The following is a 12,783-nucleotide window of genomic DNA, read 5'->3' on the forward strand; positions in this document are numbered from 1 at the left end:
AAATAGAGCCAGCAAGATTTCCAGCCAGAAGATCGGCCTCAGCATCTGTACAGTGGGAGACAATCCACATCTGGTGTCATGTCACAGGGGAAACAGATGTTGTGACACGGTGCATGGGCCACAGCGAGGGATGGGCTTGTGTGGAAATCACTGACTTGGGGAGGTGCTACACCTGCCACTGGCAGGACCCTTGGAACAGGGCAGGTGATAATCTGAATATGTCTAAACCCAGCAGCTTCACATTAGTGAAAAGGTGGTCTTGAAGAACTAGGAAAAGCTTCACCCCAGGATACAACCTAAATGGTGCTTTCCTAGAGTGTATTTGAGCGTATATATGAAATTGTTTCATGGCTTTGGGCTATGAGGACATGCTTGTCTCATTGGTTCAACATCTGCCTTTTTGTTTCTGTACTTTTCTGAGACAACTTACAGTAGTAGAGATGCAACATTCAGTCCATCACTGAAACAAAAGAGCAGTGAGACAATGTAGCTGTAAACACTAATCAAATCAGGTCTCATATTTTAACCCATATGAGGCGAACTTCAGACTCATTTTTATTAAAAATGCTCATACAGGGGGAGCCCTGCGTTCATGCATCACTGAAAGGCAGGCCAACAACTCCTATTTGTCCATGTGTTGAATATAGTTTTTTTTTCATATTCAGAGAGGCCTATACAGATTTGAGACACTCTCTCCTAAACCATTAACTACTAGTTATAGGTAACCACTAGCAAAGTTAATTGTTGTAGGTTAATTGATCATGTTCCTTCAGTGTCTTTTCTATTCCCTTTTACCTCAGCTCCTTCCTTTCCCTCTATGTACACATCCATCATTTCCCTAGCACAGTGGATATTAAACTTCCTTTAGGTTTATTTCATTTTCTTTCTTCATGGCCAGGAAATCACAGGAGCCTTAATGTGCCTTACCCATGATGCATTATCGAAATGCAATTTGTGCATTGAAAATCCAGTTTGATTTCAGAAATCATGTAACGGGGTTTTAAACCCATCAGCTGAGAAGCAGGCATATGGGCTGTTTCTCAGCACTTATGCATGGTTTCTTTGTATCTTCCTCAGCACCAAATGCATCCAGTTAAGTATAAGAAGATAACAGGTGGAAAAAAAATTTTGAATTCTATCCCAGAATTGCTGTGGAAGTTAGTGGAGTGAGGATTTCATACTAAATCTGAAACCCAGCAACTCTCTGACAATTGGTGCAACAGCTTATGTTTTGCTTCCCAAATGAAACAAAAAGCATGCTGTTAGAAACTCAGCAGGACTTTGGAGTTGCTGCTTCCCAAAAAAACTTTCTGCATTTAATCCACTTTTTCTTGGTATCTTGCCTCAGTGTGACTCCTGAGGACAGAGTCCAGCAGGAACTGAGGCTGGGGAGCTCTGCTTGACCATGTCAGTGCTGCTGCTGTAACAGGAGGAGGATGAAAGACAAGTGTAGCCACATCTTTTGGGTGGCTTTTGGGAGTCATGGGAAGAACCATTCAAAAAATATTTCCTTTGGAAATATCAGGGTCCTGTGGGAACCCATAGGCTATAATGGACCTGAGCAGCTGCACCTGGGACCTTCCTCCACTCCTGCCCATTGTAACCCCTGCCTGGGCTGTGTGGAAGCAGTGCCAATCTCCCACCTCTGTCTCTGGCCCTGCCACCTGGATGTCTATTTTTTCCTGGATGGCCCCTGTGGTCATATGTTGCACCTTTTTTCCATTCTCTGTCCCTCTCCCTCGAAAGAATTTCAAAACTTTCATCACAGCATTGTCTCAGGTCCTGTCCCCATCCCATTCTGCTTTAGCTCCTGGATTGTCCCTGGCCCTGGCTTTTCACTATCCATCTCAGGGGTTGTCACTGAACCCTGTGAAGTCCCCCAGCTCTGCCCACTATGGTCGAACACACCCACCCATGAGGTCATGGCTAGCACTGGGGTAACCCTCAGGACCCAGCTCATCCTCCCATAGGGAGCAAGCAGCTCTTATTGAGCCTAGACAAGAAAAAAAATCCAGGAAAAGTATATTTGATTATTAAGAGCTAGCTTTGTTACTTCCATATGAGCTTTCCAAGGAAAGGCAAGGAGACCTTACTCCTCACATTAGAGTTCGGGGACTGCTGTAGGAAAGGCTCATGGTGAGTGGATAATGAACTAAGAAGCTCTGAAGCTTCATTAGTGTCTTTGCAGGTAACATAAACTTCTATCATCACTGTTTGTTATGGCACACTCAAGGAAAATCCCAATCTGCATCTTTAACATCTTTAAGGTTGACGTGGAGAAATCTGATTTTGTTTCCATCTGTGTGGAGGACTGTGTGTGGAGTTGAACAAATTGATAGAACAAAAATGACAACTCTTTTACTTACTGGACAGTACTGTGAGACTGCAGTTTCACTAATGTCTCTACACTTAACTTGCACTATCTTTTTTACAGCCTATAATAATTCTGAAAGCTACAGGCTTGAACTTATTCAGTAAAAACTAAGGTTCTTGTAAGGAAGGAAAAGCACAATTTTTGTCAAACCTTTCCATTAAATGCTGGCAATCTTCAGATATGTACTTTTCCCTCAGTATATAATGGCAACACCTTTTTTTTTTTTTTTTTTTTTAATCTCTTTCCTGGTATGTTTTTTAGCACCAGTGACCTTTTTCATTTCTCTGAATATTGCCTTCCAACTGCTAGGCACAAGTGTATGGGTGCAGGACTATTCCAGAGGCTATTCATTAGGCTGATGTGCTTTACATTCTGAAAAGCAACTCTAAAATGTATTCTGCTTAGAATACCTTTCCCTAAACTGAATAAGGTGAGCAGATGCAATGCAAATACACATCACAGCATTCCCTAGGAACACTGAACAAAACCAGAATAAAATCTGTAATAAAACTGAGTAAAGCTGATGCAAGGGTTTTTGCTGCCCTAGGCAGATAAAAATTGCTGTCCTGTTTCCTTATCAGTACTCACTCTCTTTCAAAATTTTCCACCCTGCCCTGTGCAGCTGTTACCTCTTTGGGCTCTGTCAGATGCTTCCTCGAAAACCTTGCAGGGAGATCCAAAGCCTCTGCACTGCACAGTCCCTGTGCCAGGGAAAAGAGAACATGTGGCCATGTTCGTAGTGTGCTGACCAGGAGCCTAAGCCATTACCACAAATCCAAGCAGTGGGCACCCTACCTGGAATTAACATTAAAGGAAATAAAATTATGCCTCCAAAATTACAATAAACCTGTTAAAAACTACCGTCTTGTTCTTACTGGGTCAGTCCTCTCTCCCTTTTTTTCTTTGATCCTCAGTCACCTCATTTGCGGCATGCATGTCCCTGACAGAGCAGTTGAGAAATACCAGCCTAGAACTGGAGAAAGGTGTCATTGCACACACAGGATACTGTCGTGGTTTGACACGGAAAGAGAATTTTTTTCCGGAAGGAAGAGGTCAATTTAGATATTGACCAATTGAAGGTGAACATGCCTCTGAGAACACAGAGAGTTAAGAGCAGAATTCCCAGGGGAACTCGCTCTCTTTGGTTCTGGTCAGCGTGCAGTGCAGACCTCCCCTGCCCAGCCACGAGCTGGGTGGGGGAGGGGAAGCCCATGGCCTGAAAGGTAGGCCCCAAGGGTGGTGGAAGGACTGGAACCGGGCTGGCCCCTGCAGATGGAAGGGTGGAGAAATCTGGGATGGCTCCATTCCCCCCCCACAGAGTTTCTCTCCCGAGAGGGAGAGAGAAAGCCGCGAGGAAGGAGGAGCGGGGGGAGCTGCTGCAAGGTGCCCAGTCGTGTGGGAGTTGCTGGATGTCCGGGCATCGAGCCATCCTGGGAGTTCGGACTTTTAACCCTTCCTTGAGAAATGAAAGCTTTGTGAATTTTCCTTTCCCCTCCTTGGTTTGAAAGAGAGGAAGAGGGACAGCTTGGACCCTGAGATGTTAGAAGGAGGAATTCTGGATGGGAGGGGGACAAGGAGTGGCTTTTGGCTGGACTTTTCCGTGTTAGCCACAACCTGAACCAATCTTCTCCTCTGAGAGAGACTGTGTTTTGGGAGGATGCCAGTGAGTCAAGAGACCTGCTTCAGCTGGGAAAAAGACAAAAGTGAACGGAGAAAAGGTTAGGGGGTTTGTGGTGGCGCCCCCTGCCCTGGAAAGGAAAGAGAAGAGAAGAAGATCTCTGTTCTTGAGCCCTCGGCCCCAGGGGAAAATGGGGGGGCACTGTGGTCCCAAACAATGAAAACTGAACTGTTGTTTTCTCCCCTCTTGGCAGGGCATCCTTGAAAGGAAAAATCCTAAAAGCAGTCTGTCCATCCATGCATTGGTGGTGAGAGCACTGTGCATGGAAAGGAGAAGGGTCACCATGGCAAACTTTTTCTCCGGGCGGTGCCATGTGTGACATGGAAACACAGGATGTGGAGCTGTGTTTCCTTGGGGGGGTCTGTGGCACAGGAGAGACTCTGTTCCCTCGATGGACTGAGTATCGGTTGTTTGGAGGGTGGAAACCTGATTGGGGTCCAGATTGTGTCTCACTGTGGTTTGTTGGAGTTGGGTGGTGGGGGGAGGAATGTTTTGCAGGGTTTTAATTTGATCTTTGTGTGTTTTTTTTTTTTTCCTTCTTTAGTTTTCTCTTTTCTTTTGTAGTAGTAGTTTAATAAAGTTTTTTTCTGTTATTAAGCTTGGGCCTGCTTTGCTCTATTCTAGATTCCACTTCACAGCATTCAAGGGAGGGATCACATTTTCATGGGGGCACTGGCATTGTGCCAGTGTCAAACCATGACAGATACATACACACCTATGTCACAGCTGTCACATATTACAGAGTATGGGTAGACAAAACAGGTTCCTACCCACATATTTGCAGATGCAAAAATGCAATTACTTCTTTTCTGGGTCAACACAGACTTCTGAGAAAATTTCCTTGAAAACAAAGCAACTGGTTCCTTCTGGAGCCCCCAGGCTCTTCACCAGAGCCTCATTAAAACACCAATTAATGGGTTTAAGCACAGGTATCCCTGGCTGTGAGAGCAGCGGAAGAGCAGCACATGCCTTCCCCAAGTGAATACATTTTGAAAAAAGGTAAAGTCTGATACTCCCACATTTGTAGTTTCTGTGTTATTTATATTCTAAATACAGTCTGTGAGACTGGGTAGCTTATAAGGCAATTGCAGGTATTATTTCACTGTATTTCCTGCAAAAATTACTGTATTTTTATTTAATTATTCTTACTGTGTCTTGCAATTTTTTTCAGAGTAACTCTATGGAAATTATAACTATGAATTTATAAATAAAACAGCCTCAGGGGAAGCTATGGTTTAGTATGTATGAGGCAGTAAAAACAAAGAAAATATTTTCTCTTAAAATCTGGTATATCCTACATGCTTTTCCAGCAAATTGCTCAGGTCCTTTAGAAACACATAAACATATCAGATTCACTCCCCAACATTATTTTGTGGCAGAAATACACATTTTCACTTTTCTTTTTGTTTTGTGCTTATTTACAGTTAACTAACTGTATATGCAATTTATTTATGTATGTTTAGCATAAGCATGTTTATGCATATCCATTGGCACTTTTTAAAAGGAAGCCTCACAGTACCTGGAAGCCACATTGCTCACAAGACAGATTTTTTAGAAAAATCTGCCTTATTTGTCGCTGTCAGCACTTGTGTGTTCAAGGGTGCGTTAATTCTTTTGCCTGCAGACAGTGAGTCAGAAACACAGGCAGGCCTGCAGTCTGTACCAAGGTACACAGGTCACGGAGCGCTGGCACAGAGCAATTCACACATTGCAGGCTCCCATCTCTGCCTGCTCTCCCTTCCAGGCTCTTCCATGCAGCGGAGATCTTTCGGTGAATAAACCACATCGCCCTGAAATGCAGTTCCACAGCAGTTTAAACAAGCCTGGTTGGGTGTGTGTGTGACCAGAAGGGAAGCTGGCTCAGCAGCTGGACCGTTTGCAAATTAATCTTAGCAAAAAAGAGTAGCTAGTTTTCAGCTGATCCTTGGACCAATGCAATTTCCATGTACGCCAAGGTCTCCAGGAAGAAGGTGCAGGAATGTGCAGCCAGGAAAATGAACACAGAACTGCAGCTTAATCCTGGTAAACCTTGACTGCCACAAACCACTTTGACTTCCGAGACAATTTAAGACAACTCGGGTCAGATGCTGCAATCCTACTCACAGCTTTGTGTTGCTGTCATGCTGCCACCCATAGTGCTCGTATTGAACTTTTGATGTCAGTTTGGAAGGCTCTCTTCACAGAAAATTACATCAGTAAGAAAAGTGTACAGTTCTCTGCTCCTTTTACTATCCCAATTGGCTCACAAAGGGGTGAGAAAAATTCCAGTGCCAAGGGGAAGAAAGGTGAGAGCGTGCAGCTGAGGGCAGGAAGGAGATGCCATGGGACTGTGCCAGCACCAACCTAGCCTGATCTTGGTCACTAAGGGGGTGCACACCCAAGCTCACAACTGGCACCCCGTGTGCCCAGTGTATTTCTTGTTACTTAGCTGTATTACTCTCAATTTCATTCCTCAAGAATATATTTAAATAACATTAAAACAGCTTAAATATCATAAATTCATTTTGGGTTATATATACAACACTCCTTAGGTGAAAAAGCAAGAGGTTAGGCAGTGAATAACGTGCACAAATAGGTGACTTATATTTGGCAGAAAATTTTCATTACTTCTTTTCCTACATATAATTTTATCATATTCAGTACTTTTTGCCCATGTGACTTCCATGAGCACTCCATAGGAGAAGTCCCACATAGTATCACAAGACATGTGATACTTTCTGTGTCAGATACCGAAAGATGTGTATGATGTCACTTAATGGAACATGCATAAATCAAAGGGGGTGTGATTATATGTACTGACAACAGGAAGTGTTTTTCTTGATATCTGTGTAAACATATATCCTTCCATGTTCAGATGACAAGGACTTTCAAGTGAAACCTTTTTTCCCTGTTGCCAAAGGCAGCTCTGAGGAGGAGGAGGTCTGTACACTTTCAGCTTACACACAAGAACTCAGGCTGGCTGGAGCTAATTGTTGTTTACAGGAATTGGAGTCACCCCAACACAGCTGACAAGTGACCACAGTATCAGACACACCTCCTTATTCTGCCCAGAAGCAGCCCCCAAGCAAGGCACAATCTAGTGGTCAGGCAGCTGTGTGGAGGGGTGGGAGCACAGATTGCTTAATTCTCAGCCATGTCAGCTGAATATAGAACACAGAAGAACTCTACATTTATATAGGTAGACATTAAAATATATAATTCCATTATTATTCTAGAGCTTCATTATGAAGCTCTTTATCTCAGCTCCTCAGATTTTTAATTTCCTTTGCAAAAGTCACTAGGTACTTCCTGAAGTTCACAGAAAATTCTTACAAGCATCTAAACTCCTGTGATTTAATGTTCGTTTCCCCACTCTTTTTCTAAGCATCTGAATTCCAAATGCTTTCACAAGTCTTTTTTTTTTAACGTGTGTTTTGTTATTTTGATAAACAGATTAAACTGTGTAAGTAACACATAATTTTTGAAGCCTTATAGTATTACCAAATAGAAACTAATGTTCCCTTTAACAAAAAAAAAATATTTGTTAAGATTATTTCATGCCACATTTTCTTTTGCAATTTGGGATTCTTAACTGCATCTATACAGTCTGACATGCTGTTTAACTTTTAGTTTTTAAAAGTTGCAAGTTACTTACAGGCAAAATCATTATGTCTGTGACTGCATATCCATGTCCATTCAATAACATTTCAGTCACTCATAAACTCAGAACATTACTGCCACTACTGAACAGTGCAATTGAAGCTTTCCATTTGTTTTTTTATCATTCAGGCAAAATGTATGCACACATTAACTAAAGCCATTGCCTCTTTTTTTCAGCAGTATGTCAGAAATCAAGTTGAAGCCCTTATCTATTATTGTCTTCTCTCCATGCATCAGATGTACAATTATCAGAAGATACAAATTATGTGCATCAGTGGGAAGGGATGCTATTTTCTATAAGAATAGCTGTAAGTGGGTGGATGGCTTTAGTAATGACTGAACAAACTAAATTGTAGTGTACTACAGCAATGAGCAATCAAAGAACAAATTTTGGAAGCCTTCAATTGTTTGTGCTAAAACTGTGTGGGATGCCTCACTCAGTGGAGATATAGTCCTGAATTTGTAAAAATTTCCATTCTCTTCTTTTTCACTATCTGGCCACTTCTTTCTGATTTCAGCTGAACCTGGTGGTTACTGTTTAAAAACAAGAGGTGCTGAAAAGTATTGGTGACAATCCCAGCTGGAGTAAGCAAATCATGACCAGACAGGGGCTTCATTTCAGCCCTTACAGCCATCACATTTAGGAAGTGTTATCCATAGCACACAGGCGTTTGCAGGATGCCCCCTGTAGTGGGTTGATGCTGGCTGGATGCCAGGCACCCACCAAAGCCACCCTATCACTCCCCTCCACAGCTGAACAGGGGAGAGAAAATATAACTAAGGGTTCATGAGTTGAGATAAGGACAGAGAGAGATCACTAACTGAATACTATCATGGACAGAACATACTCAAATTAGAGATATGAACTGAATGTATTACTAAAAAATCGGAGCAGGATAAGGAGAAGTAAAAAAGGACCTCAAAAATGCCACCTGCCCCCCACCCCTCCCTCCTTCCCAACTCTACCGCTCTCCTCCCCCTTCCCCCCAGTTGCACAGGGAGACAGGGAATGGTCAGCTCATCACACATTTTGATTTCCACTGCTCAGGGTGAGGAGTCATTTCCCTGCCCCTGCCCATGGGTCTCCTCCCACAGGAGACAGTTCTCCATGAGCTACCCCAGTGTGAGCCCATCCCACAGGCACAATCCTCCTCAAACTGCAGTAACATGGGTCACTCTTCCATGGGATGCAGTTCCTAAAGGACAGGCTGCTCCAGTTTGGACCCCCCTTGGGGTCACAAGTCCTGCCAGGAAACCTGCTCAAATATGGGCTCCCCCTCCACAGGTCTGCAAGTCCCAGCCGAGAGCCTGCTCCAGCACAGGCCTCCCATGGGAGGCTGGAGGGATCACTAAAGTTTTGCCATGGTGCTAAAAAGTCTCTCTTTAAGTTTTATTTTAAGTCTGGCCAAGAACTTAAAATAACTTAAACTTAAAATAAAAACTTTAAATAACTTAAAATAAAAACTTTCATATCCACAAGCATCCTCTCACAGTAAGCACTTTGAAAATAAGGATAGAATACCTGATGTGGGGCTTCATGAAGGAAACCAGTGTCAGGAACAGCAAAAGGCTACTTTTGCTCATAGCAGTCACTGTCATCGATGTGTGTCTCAGATCAGGCTGTTTCCTAAACTGCTGGCTTTGGCTACAGTCCAGTACTGAAGTCCTGTGGGAACACAATATAATTGTTTCCTAGATGAAGTCAGTACTGTAACCCAGAGTGCCATCATTTCTTCTATGCAGAATATAAAATATTATTCATGGGTGTCATGGGCAAAGAGCTCATTGTGGCTAAAAATTTATTCAATTTGCTTCCTTTTGCCTTCCTGATGGCTGTCATATTGGTGCACATTGTCAGGAGAGATGAATCCAAGTGCTCTCTCCACCTCTGTGGTACCTGGGTTCAGGATCTGTCAACTTTTGCTCACATAAAAATTATGCAAATGTAGAGCAAGGACTGACCTTTCTGGGGCTCTCCCAGGTAGTCTTTGCTGAGCAATGCCCACTGTATTCTGATCCAGCCATCAAAGTCTTAGGGTCTACATATTAATATATAACCAGTCTAAAATGGGTATAAAATTTCCTAAAATAATTTCCTCTCTTGTCAGTCAAGGAAAGAAATAATTCATTCACCGTGGACCAACAATGTTCACTGAGACAGAGCAAAGACAGCCCCAGGTTACTGAAGTGACCTAGTTTCATCCTATATATTCACCACAGAACAGCAGTAAAAATTCTCTGACAAGTTGTAAGAAAGACTGAAATTTTAAAGTGGTAAATAAGAAGTTTTATAACAGGAAGAGACAGCCAAATGACACAATTACTTTTAAAAAATATTGTAATACCACCTCGAAAAAGACGTGACAACTTTTTATCACTGCAAGTGTTTGCACTGGACAATTTGTTAGTCAACAACAGTTCTTCACATCCCTGAATGAATTAATTCTTGCTTGTATGGGAATTAGAAACATGAGGCTGACAGGGTGTCTCAGCCAAAGTTACCAGAGACATCCCAGCTACCTTATGTTGATATTTCTATTATCATATTCCTCTGCCGAAACTTTACAAAAATAAGGGAGAAAGTTTACATCAAGCTGTAGCTGGTTTTGTAGTGCACCAATACAGCATATAATATGTTAGAAAAACACTATTGGTTTTGTCCTGCACTTTTCTGTTGCCAAGAGAGAGAGAAGGTGACTCTCTCAGTACCTCTGTTGTGAAGGATTGTTGATGACAGTATTCCTTGATGAGAAAACTTTTATTTTGGTAACCCTATTTTAGAGCCCTAATTTAATCTTGTGGATTCTGGGCTGTCTAGCAAATACTATACAGGGCTATGAAGCAACAGCTCTAGAGAAAGTGGCATCGTGCATCTTATATGATGACTTAATATGAAAGCTTTTCTGCTGTCCTGGTCAGGCTCTACTTTGGTATCATCCTGCACATCTGGGAGGAAAGCAATTCTTTTGTTTGTATAACATTTTTCTGTGTTATACATAAGGATATCTGTCTGAGCAAGGACTCTTCCCATCATCTTTCCACTTTCCACCTCCCACACAGGGAGAATTAAAGGAAAAAGCTTGCCATAAGACTTGATACAATTAAAAATAATCCATGTTTTGATTTTTGCTTGCCTTCTCCTCGTGTTCCTCAAACCCTGGTGATGGAATTATCTCAGTTCTTAAATTAGGAGAAGCAAAGTCACAGACAATAGTTGTGTTTTGTTAAATTATTATTTTATTAATTTTATTATTTTTAGACAAGCATTGTTGTTTTGGATATTGTCCTTTGTTAGGAAGAGGGAATGCTTATCACTTAGGATGATGAGTCAGCTAGTATGAGATGTGCTAAAGGTTGCAGGAGAAATGCTGCAGCAGGATATAATGCTGGTTAACCCAATAGCCACGTGCCAAAAGTAGAGTTCAATCACTCCTAGCAAAAACAAGGAACCAGTGGGAGGGACATGTCAGATAACCCTTAAATAAAACGAAAACCAAAACTATAAATAATGCAAGCTAGTGCCTGTTCCAAATGCTTTCTTTTGAAGCTAGTCGGAATGGATTTGTCAATGCATTGTTGGAACATGTTCAACCTGTAGAAGAGAGGGCTTAGGGGGGATCCAACAGCAATGTGCTAATGCCTACGATGGAGTTATCAAGAAGGTGGAGCCTTGTAGTGGTGCATGGCAGAAGGATTTGTGACAGTGGCATAGATGGAAATGAGAGGTTCAAACTGCATGTGAAGAAAAGCTTCCTCCATGAGGACAGGAAGGCAGAGAAGCAGCAGGCTGCCAGGGGAAGCTGTGCTGCCTCCATCACTGGAGGTTTTCCAGCCTGGCCTCACAGCCAAGCCTGTCTAAGGCAGAAGGTTGGTCCAGAGGCCCCCTAAGGTCCCTCCTAACCTGAATTACTCTAGCAGTGCTTAGAATTACATAATACCTGTCTGGGTATGAATACTTTGTGTTGTAACTACTTAGCTGAAAAAATTTCAAGTAAGTTATGTTTTGGTTTAATGAAGAGATTTTTACCTGATGTGGTCTATTGACTTCATGTCTAATATTAAGATTCCACAAGACATTGTAGGAGCTATCAGAGAATGCAATTGTCATCAGTAAAAAATGGTTTGTCTAACACCTGGCTTTCCATGTGTAACCCTGTCTTTTCCTTCCAAGTAGCATGGAGAAGCAAAATGCATAAAATTAGTTTTGCATATAATGCATGAAATTCCTTTCCTTCTTAGACATATCTATTGCCTTAGAACTACGGAGGAGTAAGTCATGCTAAAATGGATTAACATAGACATATATCAATTATTTCTATGACATGTAATCCTGCTTTTTAGCAGTCATTTTACCAGAAAACACTACAGGTATAATTTCTCAAATGATTTTAAATATAACTGTCTGTGCATTTAAAGCTGATCCATGAATTTTAAGTTAAAATGTATAGTTTTTGCGTGAAAATATGTTCGTTTTCAAGTGGGGACAGAGGCACCAAAGTAGAACTGCTGCAGAGGAGAAAAAAATGAATGGAAATAATAATGAAAGAAATATCTTAGAAGGAATAAGGTGTTACTGGTTCGTTACCACTGTGGTTTGGTTTAATTTTTGTTTTTTTAATAAATGTGTTCAAGACTGAAAAGTAAGTCCAAAGGCATTGCTGTATAGAAGCACTCTTCCTACCTTAAGGGTGTGGGAAGTACAGAAAATGTCACAACTAATTGGAAAAGATCCAAGAAAAGAGAGAAATCTTTGCTTCATTATATAATAATGAAGTAGCAATACTTGGTGGACAAGTAATGTAAAATTATTAAGATGTATTTTTCACTTGTTAGGATGTCAAATCTTTATTACATTAGTATTACGTAATTACTCATAATTAGTATTATGTTATTCTGTACACTTGTCTTGGGATCATAACATGAATTTGGTATCAGTAAAAACTTGTAAGAGCATTGTAAAAAGTTTTCTCTAGGTGATACAGGTTGAACTGGAGATCTGAAACTGCCTTTGAAAAACAAGGATGTTCAGTCTCACTAGATGCACTGACATCATTCCAAACCAAAAAATAACTGTGTTATCTATATTCAAAAT

The 12,783-nt window shown here is 41.6% G+C and overlaps 1 long non-coding RNA gene across 1 annotated transcript; it reads left to right on the forward strand.

Moving 5' to 3' along the window:
* The first annotated feature begins 3,518 nt into the window (after positions 1 to 3,518).
* On the forward strand, positions 3,519 to 4,643 carry LOC144246005 (uncharacterized). Its single transcript, XR_013339604.1, has 2 exons — positions 3,519 to 3,597; positions 4,246 to 4,643. It is a non-coding gene; the product is annotated as an uncharacterized LOC144246005 (long non-coding RNA).
* Positions 4,644 to 12,783: the final 8,140 nt, after the last annotated feature.

This window comes from Lonchura striata, chromosome 3 (genome assembly GCF_046129695.1).
Source record: "Lonchura striata isolate bLonStr1 chromosome 3, bLonStr1.mat, whole genome shotgun sequence".
NCBI classification, from domain to species: Eukaryota; Metazoa; Chordata; class Aves; order Passeriformes; family Estrildidae; genus Lonchura; species Lonchura striata.